The sequence below is a fragment of the Phasianus colchicus genome, chromosome 7 (assembly GCF_987193195.1).
Source record: "Phasianus colchicus chromosome 7, bPhaCol1.hap1.1, whole genome shotgun sequence".
Taxonomy (NCBI): Eukaryota; Metazoa; Chordata; class Aves; order Galliformes; family Phasianidae; genus Phasianus; species Phasianus colchicus.
The window spans coordinates 28392892-28414780 of NC_143442.1; the positions used below are offsets into that span (position 1 = coordinate 28392892).

General features: G+C 37.3%; 1 long non-coding RNA gene across 1 annotated transcript in view; it reads right to left on the reverse strand.

Moving 5' to 3' along the window:
* Positions 1 to 15029, reverse strand: part of LOC149917288 (uncharacterized) — a 205165-nt gene extending 190136 nt beyond the window's left edge. The window contains exon 1 of the long non-coding RNA XR_016468036.1: positions 14916 to 15029. This is a non-coding gene — a long non-coding RNA (uncharacterized LOC149917288). The remainder of the gene's footprint in view (positions 1 to 14915) is intronic.
* Between the last annotated feature and the right edge of the window lie 6860 nt (positions 15030 to 21889).

Here is a 21889-nt window from a genome sequence, read left to right on the forward strand (position 1 = left end):
AACTAGGGAAGATTAAGTTAGATGTCTCCAAATAATTTCTAGTAAAAATCAAAGAGAAGCTGTGGCACTGATCCTTTTTGCAGGGAAATGGCAAGCTTACCAGGTGCATTTTTAAAATTGAGAAAAGTAACCTCACTTCAAATTGTTCCAGCACCTTCACTTCAAACACCAAATTTAAGTTGTGTTGTTTGAGGTAATTAAGCACTAAAAACACAATACGGTTTTTGGCACAGATAATCTCAGTCCTTTCAATGGGTCTTAAAGGCATGCTTGTTTTAGACATTTGCTTGGCTTACAGCCCTCATTACTTAGTGAAAACATTCATGGTGGACACAGTTTGGAAAAGGAAAAAAGCAGGTACTAAACCTTGAAATAAGACAGTGCTTAAAATCTTCAGCAGAGAGTAATGGAGAACACAGGGTCAGTCAGTTAAGCACATGGTTGTGTCGTCCTCGTTCACTTTTGAGGGTCATTCAGACACCAGTAGCCCACAGCCTGAAAGGAGCAGCAGGTACAGCAGGAGATGTGCTTGCCCGGATAGACCAGACGCACTTGCTTGGGTAGGCTGCTTCTTGAAGCAAGCATTTAGAGGGGGAAGGAGGCAACGCATGGAGCACGCTGTGTTCCCTGGAGCACTGGAGGCATGTTTGCCAAGGAAGGTTTATAATAAGCCAGATGGACTCATGCTATAGATGATGTGGTATTTAAGTCATGCTCAACCATTATCAGTTGCTAACTTCCCTAATTACGGGGTAAGCAAGTAAGCTAGCATGTGATTTCAGCACTTCTAACAATTGATGTCTATGATTTCTCCCACTTCCCCATTCAAGCAACTTCCACTGTTTTCTATCATGTGAATCTTTTTTATAACTATTATTCTGCATGTTAAAAAATAGTTCTCTAACCAAATAAACACATAGAAGTTAAACTGCATATGCATTGCAGTAATAAAATCAAAATAAATCTGTATACAACTTAATTCTCTGAAACCAGTTTTGTTCCACTGCATTTAGCACTATGAAATAAGACAAACTGTGGTTTATAGTAAAAGAAGACAGCAAATGGAAGCTGAAAAAAATTCCATTGACAAGGAAGGAGACCTATTTCAGACATTAAAATTCACCTTTCATTATCATTAGATCATAAACATTTAGTAGGAGGTTATGTAGAATAACTAAAGTTATTTGAGATGTGCATAGTAAATAAACATGCGTGACCTGCTGTGAAGAACATGATAACATCATTTTCAGAGCTTGCTAGGATGGAGTTGTCTATAAGCAAAAGATTTGTTTCAAATAGCCTGAGCTATTGGGAATGGAGTTGGGAAGAAGGCAACATACACATACATAACTAAGAAGGTCATATACTGTATAGAAATGATCAATGAACAAAGGCATACTTTAGAACTACAGAATGCATCCAGGATGTGAATCTGAAGGAAAAAATAACAAACATTATATACGTGAAATAATATGAGACATAGGAACAGATGCAAGTCTTAGTAATACACCTGAGTCAGTTGGGGCTTTTCAACAATTCATTTACCTCTGCTGCAGGACTCTTTTCATTCTTTTATCTGAGCTAGAGTACAGGAAGCTGTATTTGGATTTACTCTCTGCATAGCTCTGCTAGATAGAGATAAATTTCTTCTTTCTGTTGTAGGGAAGCATTAACAGGGAAAAATTGGAGGTATATAAAAAAAAAAATCTGCACTAAAAAGCCATTGCCAATAACCCAGTGTCAGTGTCATCACCTGCAACAAACAAACACATGGTTGCAGAAACACACTCTCCTCTGTCCTAGTTAGCTTGATAAGCATCCTTCCCCATTAAGAGCTCATTCACATAAGACAACCCCTCATTGGTGCAGGACCACGTGGCAGTTAGAGTGATCTGCAGAATGAATGAAGGATCATCCTTAAAAGTATACTGACAGAACTCTAGAAATTTTACTGAGTATAGTTATGAGTATAATCTTGGGCACGTAAAATGGATTATTTATAGCTCACTAGAAACATTTCTATTCTCTCATGCATTTTCTCTGTCTTCGTTTTTCAGTGAGTGCACCACCCACCTAATCCAGGTATTTCAAGACTGATCCAAAATGGTTCACATCAGGAGTTATATCCCCTTGAATCCACGGAATTTTGGATCACCTTCTCTTTCCTATTCACTATTTTTCCTTAAAAACAATATTTGCACTTTGCTTTTCCTGAGGATAATATTGACCTTCCTTTGTCTTTTCACCTAACATAACTCTTTCGACCTCATCCAAGAGGAAGAACTATTAATTTTCCTGAAGGATAGACAGCACATATTTTGCAGAGGAACATGATTGCACAGAGGAAGAAGCCTTCAGTTTTAAACAAAGAGTAACAAATTCCTGCAGCACAATTTAAATTATTATAGTTACTCACTTTTGTACTGACTGCCACAGTGGTCTAGCCCATTAAAGAACTGACTATGTTATGCTTGCCAACTCCCTTTCACAAGACATAATGGAAGAACAAGGATCTTCTTTATTTGACTGCACAGAATGGAAATGCTTATTTCCAGATAGAGTTGCTTGCACCCTACCTTCCTAAGTTGCCTATGTGCCCCTCTGAAATAGGAGCCTTGTGACCTATGAACTTCTTCTTTCTGAGAATAAAGATTTAGGATACCACAAAATAAAGCTTATGACACACTCTGGAACAGCAAAGCTGTGCAAGCTCTTTTCTGCATCCCTTAACAGCCCCACAGGAGGTCACTGAAACCACACCCTGAAGCCTCAGCATCATCTCCCTTCATTTGCACTTTATCTAATTTTCTGTCTTCACTCTTGGTACTTATCACCGTAACTGCCTTGCAACACATTCTGACAACTACTGCAAGGGTGGGGGAAATTTGGGCAGGAGAGCAGCTGCCACAATCCTGCAATCTCAGAGGCTGACAGTGAAATATTGTGCAAATAGCAGTGGGAACCCTCAGGTCTGCAGCAGAGAACCCCAGACCAGCAGGTGGTTTTCTATCAGACTTCTTTTTCCACCCCGGGTTTCTGACTGCGCTTGTTTGTCAACCCACATTATTTACATTCAGTCAGTTTGATGCAGAGTACAGAATTAAAGTTCAGATTTGCCTGCTGGAAAAAGTTAAGGCTTGCAGTCTGTGACATCTTCCTGGGGGTAAATGAGGAATTAGATAAATGAAAAGTGATGCAAGACTTTTAATAGCACTTAATTGGTAACTGGATATTTTTGGAGTAAACAACTGTTAAATAATATTGATGAAGAATCTGTCAAAAGATGAATGCACTGTCTGGTAAAGAACTGTGTGGGCAAACATTTCAAATGCTCCGGTCTAGCCAGACACAGCGAGTCTGAGTAATTCCTGAGCCTTGTCTTTTAAATTGAGCTGGGCTGGCTTCCAGACAAGAGCAAATCTGTCCTCTGGGTTGTATGGCTAAAGACCTCAGTGCAGAGCTGCGATTGTTGCTCCTTCTGTGATTTCCCATTCTTTCAAATCCTGACATTTCATGTTACAGCGTTGCTTTTGTTAACATCGCTTTTATCCCCTAGACTCTGCTAGGTTTAAAAAGCAACAGAATAACTAAACTACTATAGAAGAGGTTGCATCATCATTACAGGCTAGGATTCCAATTCTCTAAAACTTCATATGCATGGGATAAGTCTCAAAAGGACATATAAGTTATTCAGATCTTTGTAGGATTTAGTTTGTGAAAGTTGAACAGAAATTTTCTTAATCTGTTGGTAAAATGAAATACATGTGATATATACATTAAATGAAGATTAAAAAAGGGGGGGGAGGAGGGGGAACATGACATAATCCCTTTTAGTTCCAATTTTTGTTACAGACATGGTCACACTACGTGCATATGCTTAGCTGCATGTACAAAATAGTCCTGCTAGTTTAAACTCAGGACCACAACCATCACGTACCTAATGAAAACAATTCAGTAGATTCCGTCATGCATTCTGTACATAAAATAAACATCCTCAAGCTTAAAATGAATGTAAAAGACACAACCACAAACTGTGAAAATAATCAATCATGATAATATAAATATGATCAGTGTCTTTTTAATGAGTTTACACGGAAGTTTACTAGGGCACTTTTGCTGCATTGAAACCAAGTGATTTTCCCCTCAAAGTTACCAACTGCAAAGGAAATTCACTTGTGTATATTGAGGTAACATGTAACTATTATTCATCTAATGGTGATACTTAAAAGGAGCCATGCCTTTCATCATTACCATAAACAACTTTTAAATCCTGATGTAAAAATAAAACAAAACTAGAACGATAAGAATACAATAGGAACCATTTGTTATCACCGTATAAGCCAAAGTAATAATAAAAAAAAACACTATCCATTGAATACGTGTCCTTCAGAAGCATTTCAGGACCCAAGTGGTTTAGGTTCTGCTCCTAGAAGTGCGTTAGGAGTCCACATGCCACAGACTCACAATAAGTGTTAGCATACCTAAAGAAGGCTCATGACATTAGAATATTTCCTTTATCATGTTGAGGTAACTTAACAATGCAGCAACATACCAGTTAGGCAGCATTCAGATGAGATGAAAAATCATCTTTTCTTCCCTTTATTTCCAAGATTGGAATTAATCCCTGCATTAGATACTGACAGAATTTATTTTAGGGATTAAATTTGCTCAAAGCCTTTGTTCATAGGAAACGTACCATGTGATACAGAGATGGCTCTGAGCGTTATCATAAGCTAATAAAAAGACAGATAATAAGGACCAAATCAGTAGAAACAAAATTTCAAAAGGTAAAATATTCCCTCTGCCTGCACATTTTCTTTACTTTTCTCTCTCCTTTTCCCTAGTACCCTTTCTGCTCTACTTTCAGATTCAAACTCATTTCTTCACTACGTTATTTTATGGAGTCGATGAAAACCTGATAACCTCCCTTTGCTAAGGAGGCAGAAGAACTAATTGCTTTTTGTTCACTATCTTGGCTGATGGGTGAGAAGCTAAAACCCAATTTATCCAGTAATTGCTACGTTCATGAAAAACAGCATCAAAGCCTTGATGCGTTTTACTGTTGTCTCTTGGGAAGGCTCATGTCTAATTCTTATGCTGATATGGCTCATAATATAGTCCTCTGACTCTTCTATTTGCTCTTGCAATTACAAGGTTTCTTATTCCATTGTGCATATTCCTCTGAACTAAGATTAGCTTAACTGAGCTTCCTTTGAAAACTTGCCTACCCATCAAATGCATCAGCCCTAATGCATTCTGTAGCCACGCAAAATCAATGAACAGCACAATTTTCTGCTTCCTGCAATGATCAATAGGATTCACATAATGGGTGGAAAATTTTTAATCATGACAGCCCAGCATCTAGCAGGCATAAATCTTCCCTGCATTATAACCTCTCCATTACGAATTTGCAGGTATTGAATAATATTTATGTAGCAATACAATTAGAACTTCACACTTCAGCGGTGATAGGTTGAGATCCCAGAGGCTTGTTTCCTAGACAATGTATTGGCTTCCATATTCCATATGCAAAATCCTGTTTCACTCCAAGAATTAAGACTTTTGTCAAAACTATACCTCCTCCAGATCAGGTCTGAAATAGCTCAAGAAAATATAACTTAAGGCAACCATACAAAACAATTAAGTACACTTCAGCAAGTAAATAATCTGCCATCAAATGAGCAGTTCCTATCTGACAGACCTGCTTTTGCACCATTGCATTGACCCAGTTTATGGAAACACATTATCTTCCTGGATCCATCCTCCTCCAAAAACCCACACAGGCCGAGAAGCAATAGGCACTGACAGCATAATCTGAAGCACACTTACCTTCTTTAGCAAGCACACAGTCACTTATTCTGTTTGGTATATGAGACAGAGAAAAGAGGAGCAACTCCTCTTTCTGTTTTTTTTTGTTTGTTTGTTTTTGTTTTTTTGTTTTGTTAACTTGGTTTTTGTTTTTGTTTTTCTGGGAGTCGGGGGGGGGGCTTAGAAGTAAAGTAATGCAGAATTATAGTCTTAAGGATACAACAGTTTTTCCTTTTAATATCTGAAGTTCAGTCTATATTCAGAATACTTCTTTTCACATATCAAATAATGGAAAGAAAATTTTCTCTATTAACCAAAATAATCAATTAAAGTTAATACAGAAAGCCGCATGTGACAATTCTCTTCATTTCATGCAAGGCTTCTATCTGGTAACTTTGGGCAAGGTTTTGAAGACAGAATTGGCGTATTTGGTGCCCACATCTGAAAGGATATTAAGTGACAGTTTCAGAAATAGAGTACCTACTTAGGGCTTCATTAAATTCCAGTACAATATTCAGAGTTACGGAAGATACTCTGCATAGTAGAGCATTAAGAGTCAGCTTACTCTGAATCATAATGATTATTCTGTTGCCTTTGGGCTTAGATAAGATGCCCAAAGGCCAAACTTAAAATGAGTGTAGGTTAGTAGCCAAGCCAATTGAATCATTCTGCAGTTTGTTTTGGGGAGCAAGTTAGAAAAGCTAAGACAGCGCAGTTATTCCACATGTACAAGCATACCAGATTAGCATTGCTAAACAAAGCTCAAAACCAATACAAAAATGCAGCTGCACTAACATTAGTCAATGAATTTTCATGTAAGAAACTTAGGCATCTTAAAATGTAACGTGTCATTAAAATGATTCATTTGTAGTTTTGACCTGCTAGATCTTCCAACTTCTAAGAACACACCTTTTCAACTGGAAGTACTTGAAGTAACTTTTGAAACATCGGTTTCAGTTTTAATTTGTTGTCAGCTCTGAAATACTGTTAATCAACCAGATGTCAGAAAGCATTGGATGAAGTCTGGCTTTCTCATTGTACTTAGGGCTACATAAATTTATCCAATTCTCTCTCTTTTGCTACTTTAGTTGTAACACGTATTGGTGTGTTTTTATCAGCCTGCATATCACAAAGCACGCAGTCAGTTCAAATACAACAAACCCTACTGAGGAAGCAACCACTCCTCAAAGACAAATGGACAAGAAACTTTGCTGTCTTTCAGCCAGTATTCTGTACAAGAAACAGGAAATTCAGCATAAGGAACATCAATTTTGAATATTAATGCAAACATGATCATCATCCCAGAACTGTATACAAAATGTGCATTTCTCTAATTTAGTGCTTTTACAGAAGTTAGTCACTACAAAATCAAAGTGCTGTGAATGTACAACAGAAGACTTGGAAGCCTAAAAATGTTTTTAGGATTTTTTTTTTTAAATTGTGGATCACAGCCAAATGTGATCACAGTGAAATGTGATCCACAGTAAACTGCTCTCTGGTTGCTTACCAATCCATGTTACTGCTCAAGTCTGGCACTTCCATCTGTGATAAAAATCATACAGGTTGCAGAAGACAACAAAGTTTTAGACCATTCTTGCAATAATCACTGAAGCGATCAGGAAAAGCAAAGGTTGTGATAAGTGCTTCATCACTGCACTGTCACAACTGTAGCTGTCTGCATATTTGCTGAGGTTTAGAAAGAACATTCTTTCCTTTTTCTTATTTTTATAAGAATTTTCTAAAGGATGAGGTATTAACTCTCAGCGAAGACACGTGAACATAATCATTTGATACAGATGGTGGATGACAGTATAAGTCCGTCAAATATCTACAGAGAACATAAGGGTTTTCTTCCTTCTTTTAAACATGAATAAGCAGGGGGAAAGAGAAACATGGTGGAAAATGCTTAGTGAATCTATCATCAGAAAGCCAATCAAATCAACATTCAATGGGGGCCTCTACTGTTAATTCTCAATTTAGTGTAGAATTTAGATTGAGAAAAAGATTGAAAAGCCTCAGTCTCAATAAATACAACATCAAGTCACAGCTTCTCAACCCCAGCAAATATGGCTTCTTGGCCCTTAGTCTATGTTGGAAACAAGTAACTCAGTGCTAGCTGGAGGCAGACAGCACAGGAAGCAGTTTCACTGATCTGTGCATATAGACTATGTACAGCTGAAGCACAGAGATGGTCAGAAATTAAATATGCTTTTTTTTTTTTTCAAACAATGTAATTAAGTAAAATTATATTCCTCTGTATTGTATTGACTGCTTGCTGGTAGATATTTCTGCAATGATCTATCCTTCCTTCTTAATATAAGGAAGGAGATAGAGTTACAGTTTTGCACTCAGCCTGCAGGAATCCATGTGGCCTTATCAAGATTTAACCTACAGGAAGGTCTCCAATTGCTGCTATACTGAAAAATAGCATCTAATGAATTTCTTTTCTATGATTAATGCTTCCATTTTGACTGCTTCATGATATGATACCATAATGAGCTTCTAAAGATTCAAATTAAGAAGCAATCAAGGAAGATGTACAGAATAGTAACTCAGCAGTATAAACACACATCTTGGCATCCAGCTTATCATACACAAAAGTATCCACATATCACCACTCAGTTTTACTTTGCATAGGACATCCTACACATTCTCAGGATAAAAAAACGCCTAATCAAGTACATTAAAAAAGTCAAGTCACAGTCCTATATTATCATCAGGTAATTTTTCAAATTCCATTACTATTAACACAAAATGCATAAAATGCCATTGCATTTGCAGATGGTCAGAATTACTGCCCAGCTTAAATCCTACAATTAGCATCTCCAGAGTAGGATGCATTTATTCAAGTGTTCTTCATCTGTCTCTCAACCCTTAGTTCTTCAAACATTGACACAAGAGACCTAATACTTTTCACCAACAAGACAGCATCTTCTAAGACACTTACTGTTAACTATCAATAAATGAAGAAAATTCTTATTACTAAAACAATATTTCATCAGATATAAACAGTAAGAAGGAAAGAAGGAAAATAAGAGCGGGCGTATCTCCTTCTCACCAACTTGTCTCACTGGTGAGTACTGATCACTACTCCCTTTCTTCCCCCCAAGGTTGAGATGGAAATACATCCAGCAATGCTTTGGCCACACAGCATCATCACTGGGTGCAGTGAAACCACAGTCCCTCACAAATGTCTTCATGATCCATTGCTCACTGAACAGTAAAAGAACACTTCCTTCTTCACACTGCCATCCCTTTCTGGCAGTCAGGCTACCTTAGAGCATGAGAAGTGAACTATCTACATTACCAAAATGCTATACTGCTGGGTTCCAATGCAAAAATCAATACTTGAGCATTGCAATCTTATGTCACGTTAAATGGTTCATCCTTGATCCTACAAACTCTGCAAAAGAATTACATCAGGTGGGCTCAAAGGGATAAAATATAAACATAAATAGATAAGTACAAAGTTGTCTACAAATTTTAGTTAATAACATGAATAAAAAGCAGGCAATGATAGCACCACTCAGACTAAACCTCCCACACTAAGCCCTGTCTGTTGTCAATTGTGATGCTATGTAGATACAATTCTCAGTAAAAAATGCACCCAAAATCTTTCATAACAATCTGTAATTTCAACTCCTTATTCTGTTAATATTTAGCTCACTGAACTTACTCATGCATGAGCATGCACAAATACATGCACACAGTTGCCTGGGCTACAAACATCTCAAGAATGATACACGCTCGAGTTCCTGTTTAATTTGCTATTTAAGTTTACCAATTCAGTGGCTTCCCCTTAATATGAAGAAAAAAAAAGAGATTGCAAAAATACTTCAAAGGCTGAAATATTATGTTAAAATATATTGCTCAGCATCATTTCTTGTCCCTGTGCCCAAGGTAATCAAAGTGTTTCACCCTATTATATGTCACACATTAATTGAAGTTCCACAGGAGCTGGAGAGCCACAGTCTAGACAATATAAAACTCCATACAGAAATGACATTGCCTGCTGAAAAGACTTTATGTTCTGGTAGTCCTTTTTGTCATTATAACTAATTATATAAGAACAAATAAGCCTGCAATATTAACTCAACACTCAGGGGTTCCTAGAAATGGATACTCCCTGTGATGCTATGGATATTAGAAAACGCAGTTTCACAGTTTTGTTGTCAGTAGGGCCATGTGATCTATTAAGTACTGTCGTGTAGGAGAAAAAGGGGAAAAACAGCAAGTTCTCAGAAAAATAGCATTGTTCTCAGTGGCACTTTCCAGTGCTCTAATTTTTATTATAGTTCATTCCTGTATCATGATATACGTACAGAAACTTACTCTACTCTGCCCCTTGTCAGGCTACATCGGTGATCTTTAAACTAATCTGGTACGTTGATATCAGCAATAGGCAAATTGTTTCCGGAAAAAATAAAATTTCCCTTGACTACTATTCATTATGAAATGTGAAGACCAGGAATTTTGAAAAACCTTCAAATAAACCTCCAGCATTTTCTCCCCTCCCTCAAATGATAACAATAAAGCATTTGAATACAAATTTGATTGTTATCCAGGAATCCTAATATTTATAGAAAAATGCAGGTTTGTTGTCAAGAAATATTCTCGTTTACTGAAGAAACTTTGGGAAGGAAAACTCATTTTTTACTACTAACAGGAAAAAAACAGATGAGACTATGCTGAACACTAAGAAATACATAACTGCTTTTTCTCAGCTATTTTAACTTCGACAGAAGTAATAGATTCAGCAACTTCCAGTTAAGTAATGGGTTAGTTGTCATATTTACTTGTATTTCTTGGATTTTTTTTTTTCATTAGTGATCTTTTACAGTAAGTGCCAAACATTCTGTTCATTGTCACTGAGCATTAATGACTAATAATCTGGAAGAAAACATTTTTCTTGATGGCACATTCCTAATGTAGCTGCAATTGTATTTCTTGTTGAGTCTCTTAACTGTGGTGCCTCACTGTTTTCCCTTTCCTTTTCTTGGTTTCACTTTGCTAGACTAAGCAAGGCTCTCACTTGTACACCAGAAACTTGGAGAAGTGAGAGGTTATAGAGTAGATACAAAGCTACATACTTGTACTATTTGGTGCACAATACAGACCCACTTGGATTTTTAATTCCAATCAATTAACTTCTAGTTCTACAGCAACCCAGAGACCATGCTATCCCATTTTTCGCCAAGGTCACTACTGTAGGAAGAGGTCATTTTTGCCAGATATGTAAAGCTGTTCCAATGTGAAAAGTCCTTCCAGTGCAGGCAGATGTTGCTCTGTCATCAGCTTACACATTTCAAACATCAGTTCAATGTTTTCTTTTTTTTTTTTTCTTGCATCACACAAAAATACTTGTTCAAAATTCAAGAGTGTGCCAACACAAGATAAGAGTGCGTTCATTCCCCTTTAACTACCATATTGTGGCAGAGTCACTCCTTATCTGATTGCAGCTTGGTTTCTCTGTCCCCATTACTTAAACCTACTGACTGTCCTCTGGTACATCTGCAATGCTAATCTCTGTTCCCCTTGCTGAGTATACCCCTCTCCTCTGGCATCTGTCCTGACTCAACAAGCCAGCCATGAACATTTATAGGAAATCATGATAATGCTGGAAATAATGCGTGCCTGTGCCTCGCTTGGCTGTTTGAATAAACAAGCTGGGGTTCAGGCTGGCAACAGAGCCAGGAGATGATTGTTCAGCTCTAGCATTTTGCATTTTCATACAGTGGCAAAGCATCTATAAATAGTCTTTGAGGAACATAAACATTTTAGTATAATGGGATTCATGTTTAATATGGGCAATGACTTCCCTTCCCTTAGGATCGCAATTAAAATGTTTAGACGAAATTAAACTGCTTCTTGGGAAGATACTATGATGCAGAGCACAATATTTAAATGAACTCTCAGTGACTGATAGAAAATGGATCTTAGCAATCAAGCTCTAAAAGATAAAACAACAAAGCTGTTTATTATCACTACATATGCTGATAAAATACAGGCACTTGAGAACCACTGACAAAAAAACATTCCATTTCTGAAATAAACTGACATTCTAAGAAAAAATGCAGCAGTTTTTGGAGGCCAGTTTGGGACACGTTATTATTATTAACTAGCATCATGTTATTAGCCAAGTTCAGCTTTGGCAAGACAGATTTTTGTGTACAGAATAGTTTGATAGACGTGCTGTTATTTGCAAGGAACAGGTTTTGATCACCGCATTCTCTCCTTGCAAGATCCTTAGCTTTAGCTATAAAGCTCCTGTGAAAAGCTCAGGCAGGGAGCAAAGTTCTATAACGTTTTTATGAGTCTCCAGTTAATCCGGAAGCAAATCAGGGATTGTTTAGCCCTTGGCACAACCTGGGATAATCTCTGGGAGCACCCAGAGATGCAGTGTTTCTTTCCAGTCCTCTACAAAAGGAAATGGCCACATTATGACTAATTTATCTCAAGGTAGCTAACTAGGACTTACTCCTCTTTGCTATGCACTGCATCTTTCATGTAGGAAATTTGGGTAAAAGTGTTATGACATGGATTTCTACAGAATGTTTTTTCTAGGAGACAAGCACCTGGTGCTGGCAACAACTAAACTCACACAACATAGTGATATTTAAGAACAAAATAGTTACGCTGAATGATCTTTAAAGAGAAGAGCTCATGGCATAAATTTCCAAATACCAGAAATCATTTATTCACTAACGAGTTACACATTTCAACTATTCAGCTCTTTTTAGGTTTGCTATTCCAGTCAGTAGCTGAAGCACTTCAGTTTTTAAGTATTTTTAGGATTACATTATATTGTGATTATTGTTCAGATCCACAACATTACATATGACTATTAAGAACATAAACATATTAAGAACTTAGATCCCAGGTGCACTGAGAAATTCCTGTTGGTTTAGAGAGAAGTCTGTCCCTACTTTCATCAGGAGGACAATTCTACATTTGAATTTGTTTCAAATTTTTGGTCTTTTATTCTCAGAACCCTAGAAAGTTTCATATCTACGCTCTGAATGCTTGTTCATATACATTAGCTTGGAGAAAGTCCTTATCACCCTAGAGCATTTTACTGTTTATCAGGCACCATTTTGAGTTCAAGCTGTAACAACATATAACAGTAGATCTACTAGTTCTGAATCTCATCACATCAAATATTAGCAAAAAAAATATTTCCAATGAACCTAGCTCATTAAGCTCTCAAGAGTTGCTGTTGTTCATGATATAATGAGAAGAGGAAACAGACACAGAAGTGAAGACATCTCTGGCTTGCCAGAACTATTTAATCTGAGAAGCACATTCTTTACAAACAGAACTTGGGGAGCTGTTAACTTATTCTGTTTATGTTACTACTCTGTCAGTCTATACTGCCCTGCAGATATATATTCAATGCTTAACTGTAATGCTTTTTGGCTTCCACGCCTTTCCTAATTGTGTTTTGGAGTCATTCCATGCCCTGTGAAACCTGTGGCTGAGGTTTCTGACATTGTGTATCTTTCAACTAATTTGTATGATCACAGTGAGAATGTACTTGGCTAGCTTCTGACTGATTGCCACATATGTGGGTCATGTTGACACTCAAATTCTCTTTCCATCTCTTGCATTCAGGGACCCTAGCTATGCACCAAAGCTTTGGAAGCACAATGACACTTGTTTTCACAATTTTAGCTATCTTGGTCCAGTTAAAACTAGAAACTTTTCCTCTCTTGAATACGTTGTATGCATTTGCTTCTCACAGAGCTCACAGAACACCATACTGTACGGAAGGCCAGTGGAGCCTGAGACTTGGCATACCTTCCCAGTCCGTGTGCTTAGGGATCTTGTTGTAGCATATCAAGACACTCAGATCCAATTTATACCAGCATTTCCACTCTGTGAAGCCAGAGGGGAAGCCCTGCAATGACATCTAGAAAGTTCCCTGTGGTCTCAAAGTACTCAGTGTAGCATGTCGCATCTTCTTGTGTTCTTACATCTTTAAAAGGGTATCATTTTGACTACCATACTGTGAAAACACTTATTTTTGTTTTAAGAACATTGCCTAAATTCCCTTGTTTGAGACTGGCCTTTAAAATCACTGCTGGAATACAGTACGACTTACAAAAAAAACAACACAACAAAGCAAGGAGTCATTAGAAACTATAGAGATATTCTTCCTACTACATTGAACCAAGCCTTTCGTAACATCTGTGAAGACAACAGAATAATGCGTTTAAAACAGAACAAGAGATCCCTATTCAAAAATACCAAGAAACTACTAAAATGAAACCGTCCATTTTGAAACAAGAAAATATCAGTGTAACATGTTCACATCCTGCAGCCTCTGCAGCTACAAAAAAGTGCTTCTAACTCAATTGTGCGTGTGTCTTATAAACCTCACTCTAGTCCATTTTTTTCAATCTGGTAACACATGCAGACCATACAATAGACTTTCACAAATTCAGTTACGAAATGCCTTAAGCTTTTCTTCAACAAAGGTATCTAAAAATACAAAAAACTCAAAACATAAATCAACTATTGAAACTATTTTATTAGTTTACTATGAATTCCCTGGAAACTACTTATTCAGTCTTTGTGGCTGTTATCTACTATTGACAAAACTTTGAACATGCCAAGAAAGCAGCCTACTTAATTTCTTTTTAATTGTATGAATTTTTCCAGAAGGTATGGCTTCTATAGAGCTTTTGACATGATACTTGAAAAACAACATAGCTGTTCTTCAATTATTCTTTAAGTTAAAACAGTTACGACTCTGTACAAGCAACTCCAAGACTTGAATCAACATTTCTCTATTTAAAGAATAGCTGTTATTTTGAAAGATAGAGCTACAAACACAGCAGACTATTTGTATTAGTTTAAAATTTTAATTCTGTATGCTAAATGTTAAATGAATGAAATACCCAAAATATAACAAGAAATGTGCCTGTGTACAAATACATTACTTAAAGTGTTTAGTTATTCATTTCTGTAACGTCTACAAAAGAGAATGTCTTTTGACAAGTTCTGTCTATTTCAGTGACAGAGTCTTTGGTCTTCTAATGACAAATGATTTAAATAAGCACTCTGGTCTTTATCATACAGTTTTATCCTAAGTGAAACACATTTACCTGCTTCCTGACCATTGAATCCTTAATAAATGTTGGGAAAAAATCCTCTTAGAGCTTGAGAAAAACTTAAGTCCAACAGAAGTCCCGTTCCTGTGAGAGAAGCCAGTACCTTGCAGGTTACAGGAAATAACAAGCTTTTCTCATATGACTTCCAAATTTAAGAAGAAAGCAATATTTGGGCAGGAGTGAGGCTCAGGCTGGGACTGATCACAAGATTTCTGACTAAGCTCAGAATGAAGGTTTGCTAAGCACCGTCTGTCCCACAAGCATGAGGACTGCATTTCCCTCATCACACCATCCTCCTCGCTTCCATCAGGAACAGATGGGTAGGAAAAATAAATGAAAAGTGGGGCACAGTGGAAGCAAGCTGTTTTTCCAAAAGGAGCAAAGTGTGACTGTCAAAAGCATTAATATTTCCTAACATTGCTTTTTCTAATTAGCAACTGTTTGGTTGCTATAGTGATGATTTGCTAACACAAATCTAAAAGGAAGTAAGACACACAAAGGGAGGTGAGCTACCGTAGCAGAAAAGAACACAGAGGTGACAAAGTTGAACGGGTGAAAGGAAGAGAATCACAAACTAGCTTGATAAAGATGGGTGCAGTACAATGCTGCTTTTCTGCAAATAGCAAATAGCTATGTCAAAATATTTTTCACAAGCTGGAGGTTACACACTTCACTGGAACAGGATCAGAGCTCTCAGTGTTTGGAGAACAGTGCTCACAGTGATGCATAGAAGGATTTAATTCCTATCAAACCTATGCTACCTCAAGAAAAAAAAACGAGCTTCAAAAAGGAATACTGCCAGCATACCCTTCAAACACTACCAATTTTTTTACAGGACATACTGGACTAAATGTAGAATGAGTCATTATGGTCTGCTGAGTAACTAAAGCACATTTTCATAACAGCTTTAAATATCATGCTGATTTTTAAATATAAGCTATGCACATATTTGGGTGGAGGACAATTAGGGCTGCACTGCTGTTTTCCTGGGGAATAGAAACAATTTGTCCTCAATCTTAGGTTCATCTGCAAGATGGACTCTCATCAACCTAATTCCAAGAGAAAGTTAACTTTTCACTTTTTTCCCCACCAAAAGGAGAGTCCATTTCATTACAAGTCTTTAAATCATCTGACGTTTTTCTAACAGACATACTAGACTTCAAAGAGAAGCTAAGGGCTTGATTAGGTTCTTTAACTACTACTTCACAAAAACTAGGTCACAGTTTATCTCTGTCCCAGAAAACTGCAGCGGTGAGCTAGATCCTGTGATCATAGCTCAGCTCTCCATGGCAAGGAAGATAAGGAAACTGGGAGCTGTTCTCAGGTGGTCAGCGTAGACATCTGCTGTCAGAGATAAGTCTCAGTGGTAATATCCCATGCTCTGGGTTCTCATTTTGACAAAGAGCAGTATCAGAGATGAAACTGACCTGTTGCTTTAGATACATTTTGAACTACAATTTGTGCAAACTAGAGCACAAAGCAGCAGCTCTGGTGTCTCAAATAGGGGAATTAATGATAGTTGCAACCTAGGAAGCTGATTTTTAAACTACTTCTGTGCTTGCCAAGACATAACCTTAGATGCAGGGGACTTTCTAACCCAGCTGCAGCCCCCAGATGCAAAGGTCAGTTGTGAAAAACACAGGTCAAAAATACTATCATGGTTGAAGTTGGAGGAAAGAGAGAACAACACCAGCAGCGGAGACTAGAGAAATTGAGCTACACAGGGTAGGAATAGCTGACTAGCAAAAAAAGCTAAAATTGTATAACCTAAGAAAACTTTCTACATATTTACAAGAGAAGTTGTCTCTAAAGGACGCATGTGGCACAAATCAGAAAAAAGAGTCTTACCAACATGTGAGTATTATGGAATCTAATTACTTTTACAGGCAGAAATTATTTAATTCATTGAAACATTATTTGCACTGTTGTGTTACATGTTCAGCATGTAGCTGTGGGTCTGCTTGTATTGCTATAGCATAAATATGCATTAAAGCTTCCATTTGAGTGGTTTTCCTTCTTATTTTTCTACTCAACTGAAAGACAATCTGCCAAGAACCATTGGCATTTCTCATTTATCAGTCAGAACATTTTGGGCCAAATCTAGTGATGTAGACTCAGAAACAGAATTTTAGTTCACAAAAATACTGCCGAAAAGAACAAAATTTAGCAAGCATAACTGCCAGGCAGTTATTGGTCTGTGCTTATTTTCAATTCATCAGTACAAAGTTTCTCTTAAATTCATCTGACAGTAGTTCTATTCCTTGGCTGTTAACTGAAATGTCGTATTTTCCCCTTAAACCATCAGCTTACAATCTAAAAGGCTCAAAAACCTGCACCTGCCTGGCCCTTTCACCTGGTGAATTTCAAGCAGGTAAAATGTAACCTACATTGACATTTGATCTGCTTTCTGACTTAGAGAACAGCATAAATGTAGCCCACAGCTAAATTGAGGCTTTACATAAGCAAGAATCACCCCACAGAAATTCATTCAAAAGACTGTGTTGATATAAATAAAGGTGAGGATTGATTGGAAAACCTAGCTGCAAATGATGTGCTTATTCAATGATCTCTAGAAAGGTAATGAGATAATGATAACTCCATCCAAAACACTTTCAAGTTCTACTATTTGTCCTGCAACAGTCTGGGGAGCCTTGATATTCAAGGGTACATCCAAGGACCTGACCTTTTTGCTGGTAATTTCTCTTCTATGCAGTGCTCAAAGTTTTAATCCCTTATTTTCTACTGCAAACCCAGCTGTTTTTTCCAGGCCTGTTATTAGATTCTCCACCCATAGAGACCAGGGAGATCCACTCTGCTGTAAAGTTTCCTAGTTCTGAGCATCGCTGTCTACCTGCAGTACCTAACACAGCAGGATACTGCTCTTGGTAAAGACTTTCAGGCTTTACATGGTATTCATAAAAATCGGGAAGATTAATATACTTTCTACAGGAGTACAGAAAAGCAGTAGCAGAAACATGTACGAAGAGTATGCTGGTTTATTTTATCATTTCCTGAGGGCTGCTACTCTCCTCCCTTCCGCTCCATCAGTACATAAATCACGCTCGTGGTTCCTTACATCCATTGAATACCAAATCTCTTGCTGCCTTCCTTCTTATGAAGATCATGAGTTAGGGGAACAATAATAGTCACATTCTTAGGCTATAATAGCAACATTTAGAGGTATTTGTCTTTTCCATTTTCTGACAGACCCATTACTAGTTCATTAGCCTTTAGTGGGTAGAGACATTCAGTAAACAAATGAAAGTAACTCCATTTAAGAGCTAGTGAGCTAAATACAGCTCTACCACTTAGCCTGCTAATTATATGGAGTGTTGCAAGTGCACACTGAAACAAATCCATCCTTTTGCAGCAGTTTTAGAATGTCTTGTCCTAAAATTTCTGGAAGTGAAAGCACACAAATTGGCTTTCTTTGTCACGTTGTCAGTGACTACAAAGATGGGAAATGGAAAACTAGTCCAGGAGAATTTGTGCTACTTTATCTTCCCATAGTTGAAAAATCATGGAGAATATTTATTTCAAATTGAAAATAGATCACTATCTTTCCCTTCCACTATTTCCCTGTTAAGGTGACAAACTATTCCAAGAACTAAAAAGCACAGCAGCTCGAAGGTCCATCTCTAATTTTCAAACATAAAACTGATTAAAAAAGGGATGTAACATGAAAGTCAAGCCTCGATTCTTCCCATACAATGAACATTTTTGCTGGAGTATTTAGTTCCAGGATACTTCGTCTCAAGCAGCAGGATAGCACTTCTCCTCCCCCCTTCACTTCCCACCACATTTATGCTCTCATAATGAAACCAGGAAACTAATCATTTTTGTACCATTGCTTGGATGATAACCCCTTTGGACCAGACACAGAACACAATCACAGCACACCCCAGATCCCAAAGCTCCCATTAGCTAACCTATCTGCTTGTTACATGCTGTTCCATCACATTAGGTCATCTGTTTTGGTAAGTTAGAAGAATCGAAAGGAACACAACACAATGAAAGCTTTTTACATCTCAGCTGAAGATATTTAATGAACTAAACAAATGTCTATTTTAGGGGCAGAAAGGGAATGCTTCCTAAAAAAAAAATTCAAATTTTTTATTGTTTTGACGTAGTTAGAAAAAAAAAAAGGAACCACAATTAGTACTATCTGAAGAAATCATGCATTAGTAACTTGGAAATTTATACATGGGATTTCATCAAGAACAAGTTCACTTACTGTGTGGAATGAAAAGGAACTAAACAATAAGCCAGACTCCTTTCTCAGATTTAATACTGAAGTAGAAGTTTCACATACTATTTTCTCCACTAAGCTAAGAGCTGCTTTCTGTTCAGTTTATTTCAAACTTGAAATTAAACAAATGACAATAAACAGCCACAACTAGGATAAAATAGCTGTCTGCTGGAGCTGAGAATGAAGATTCTACATAAGGAATCCAAGCTTTTTTACTTCTTTGTTGGTGCAAATGCTGCCTATATTTTGACAAGTTATGATGAAGCTGTCAGAAATACACATTTTGGGAAATTATGTTATTGCAGGGCCCTGTTGTAAAGATGCTTTTAAGAAGATATTGCCTCTGTTTCTAATTGATCACGGGAAGTTCATCTCTTCAAGAAGCAGTGAGAGCTGGGATCAATGACCCACTAGTTTAGTGCAGCTCTTAACAACCAGCAGAGATTAGGAGCCTGTCAGAAAGATAACACCAGAGATTTATAGATTGTTTTCTGAAGACATTCTCAGCTCTCATGAGTGCTCCGTTATGTTTCTCTACTCTTGAGTCTGTGATATGCACTCCCCTTACAGATCTAAACTGTAATTCCAATTTATTAAGAAAAAGCACTGCACCTCAGTGTGCTGCTCAACTTATAACAAACTGGGGGAGATATGTGGAAGCTAAGTCAATTAAGCACTTAGAAAGGCCAGAGATAAAGGAGAAATCCAAGTTATAGCTGCAGTTTCTTCTGTCATTTAAGTAGGGTGTAAAGGGCCTAATTCCGCTTCCCTAATGCAACTAAATTGATGGAGAGACATGATCAGTGAATGAGCCCCATGTACACACATTTAGGCATCCAGTTTCTGAAAGGCATCTGAAATCCTTGGGGAAGGGCCACAGGAGGCAGGCAGAGTCTCTTTTCTCACATTCATAGTTTGGGAAGGAGTCAGATTGTTGCATGACAAATGCATTAGTACAATCCTAGTATTGATTTAGCAGAATTAGGCTACTTTACATTATCTGAGGATCTAGTTCCCTTCTCTCTGGCTGAGTGAATAAATCCATCAGCATTACAGTGAGTTTTCCCACAGCCTCTTGGACATGTATACAGCACCTTTTCAGACAAACTCGCTTATGGATATGCCTACTGTAACTCTAAAGACATGATATTTCCTACCTCATATGACTTGGATTGGGCTATCCATTGTAATTAGTCCTGAAGATCATGTCACTTGTCAATATTCAGTTCAGAGAAAAGTAAAAACAAACTATGAGAACAGTCACCACCTAGACACAGAGGGCATTCTGATCTGAGGGGAAGAGGAATTCAGAGTGTACGGGGAAAGGTTACTCTCTCTAATGCACATAAATTGTGAAGCAGTGAAGACTGGATAGTTTCAGCCCTCAGATTTATCTATACTCCTTTACCAACTCTGCAGAGGACCTGCCATCATTTTCATAAATACATGACAAGGACAAAGATGGACAAAGACAATTAACTTAGTTTCTCGTGAGCTTTGAACAATGTGCAAGGTGATGACTTGAAACCAAGCCCCAACATCTAAAGATATATAGCAGTCTAAGTAGGTTGATGTGATTTCTTATCTATGAAGTGAAGCATTAGGCAGCACTACACTGCCAGCAGCAAACAGTTACCCATTTTCAACTGAGAAAAGGGAGGACTCATTTTTGGCAGGTTAGCAAGGAGGTTGTGTTCATTGTCTAATCATTCTTAGCTGTATTTTAAAATCTATTTATTTTGTCTTCATTTCTGGCAGTCACATGAGGTGACTGACATTCTACAATTCTAATTTTTATATATTTGTTATAGTTTTATGTCAAGATGCCTTGGATGACTTAAAGAAATAAAGTGGATAGGACAAGTTCAAAATTGATAAAAACTTAAGGAACTGCTAAAAAATTTAATATGATCTTTGGAATTTATTTTGATTAGATAGTGAGAACCAGATTTTTTTTTTTTTTTTAAGAGCTATATGCACCTCTAGATAGTGAAACTAGTACAGGCAATTTAGCTATAGCAAAGAGGCAAAACAAAAAGATTCATGGCTTACAGTAATAAAGAAATGTTGATACAGAAACTAAATATGTACGACAGTTGTTTTCCCACACTGCCATTTTGATTAAACTCAAGACATCCACCTAAAGAAGGTAAAATTTTGATCTGGGAAAAGAACATGGCCAACACTGAAAGCACTGGAGGAATTAAGTCTATAAAGGTATGATTTGTGTAAAACAGAATTTGTTTACTGTAACTTGAAACAAGAATGACCAACAAAAATATAGTTCTTATCCTTGTACTTGTTGGCATGCTTTCTCCAGATTGTTGTTCCACTTGTGAACACCAGATAATCCTATTGCATGCATGCAACAACAATTATGTCCAAACACTGCTGTTTACAACACTGAATACTCATCCTTTACAGCTCAAGCAGCAGACTTAAACTTAGGAGACAAGATAATACCATCATAAGTATAAAACCAACTGTACATTAGTAATAAAAATATAAATCTACAGTATGTTCATATCAATCTGGGGTGAAAATTCCCCCCCAAACAGAAAATATGGACTGTGATTGTTAGAGCATCTGCTCAGGATGAGGCTCTTCAGAAGTGAACTACAGCAGGAAGGAGTGCTCTGTTAGAAATTTGAGTAAGAACCTGATATTAAATACAGTTTTATTTTAAGACTGCAGGATGATTATTTCTGAAGTGTTTCAG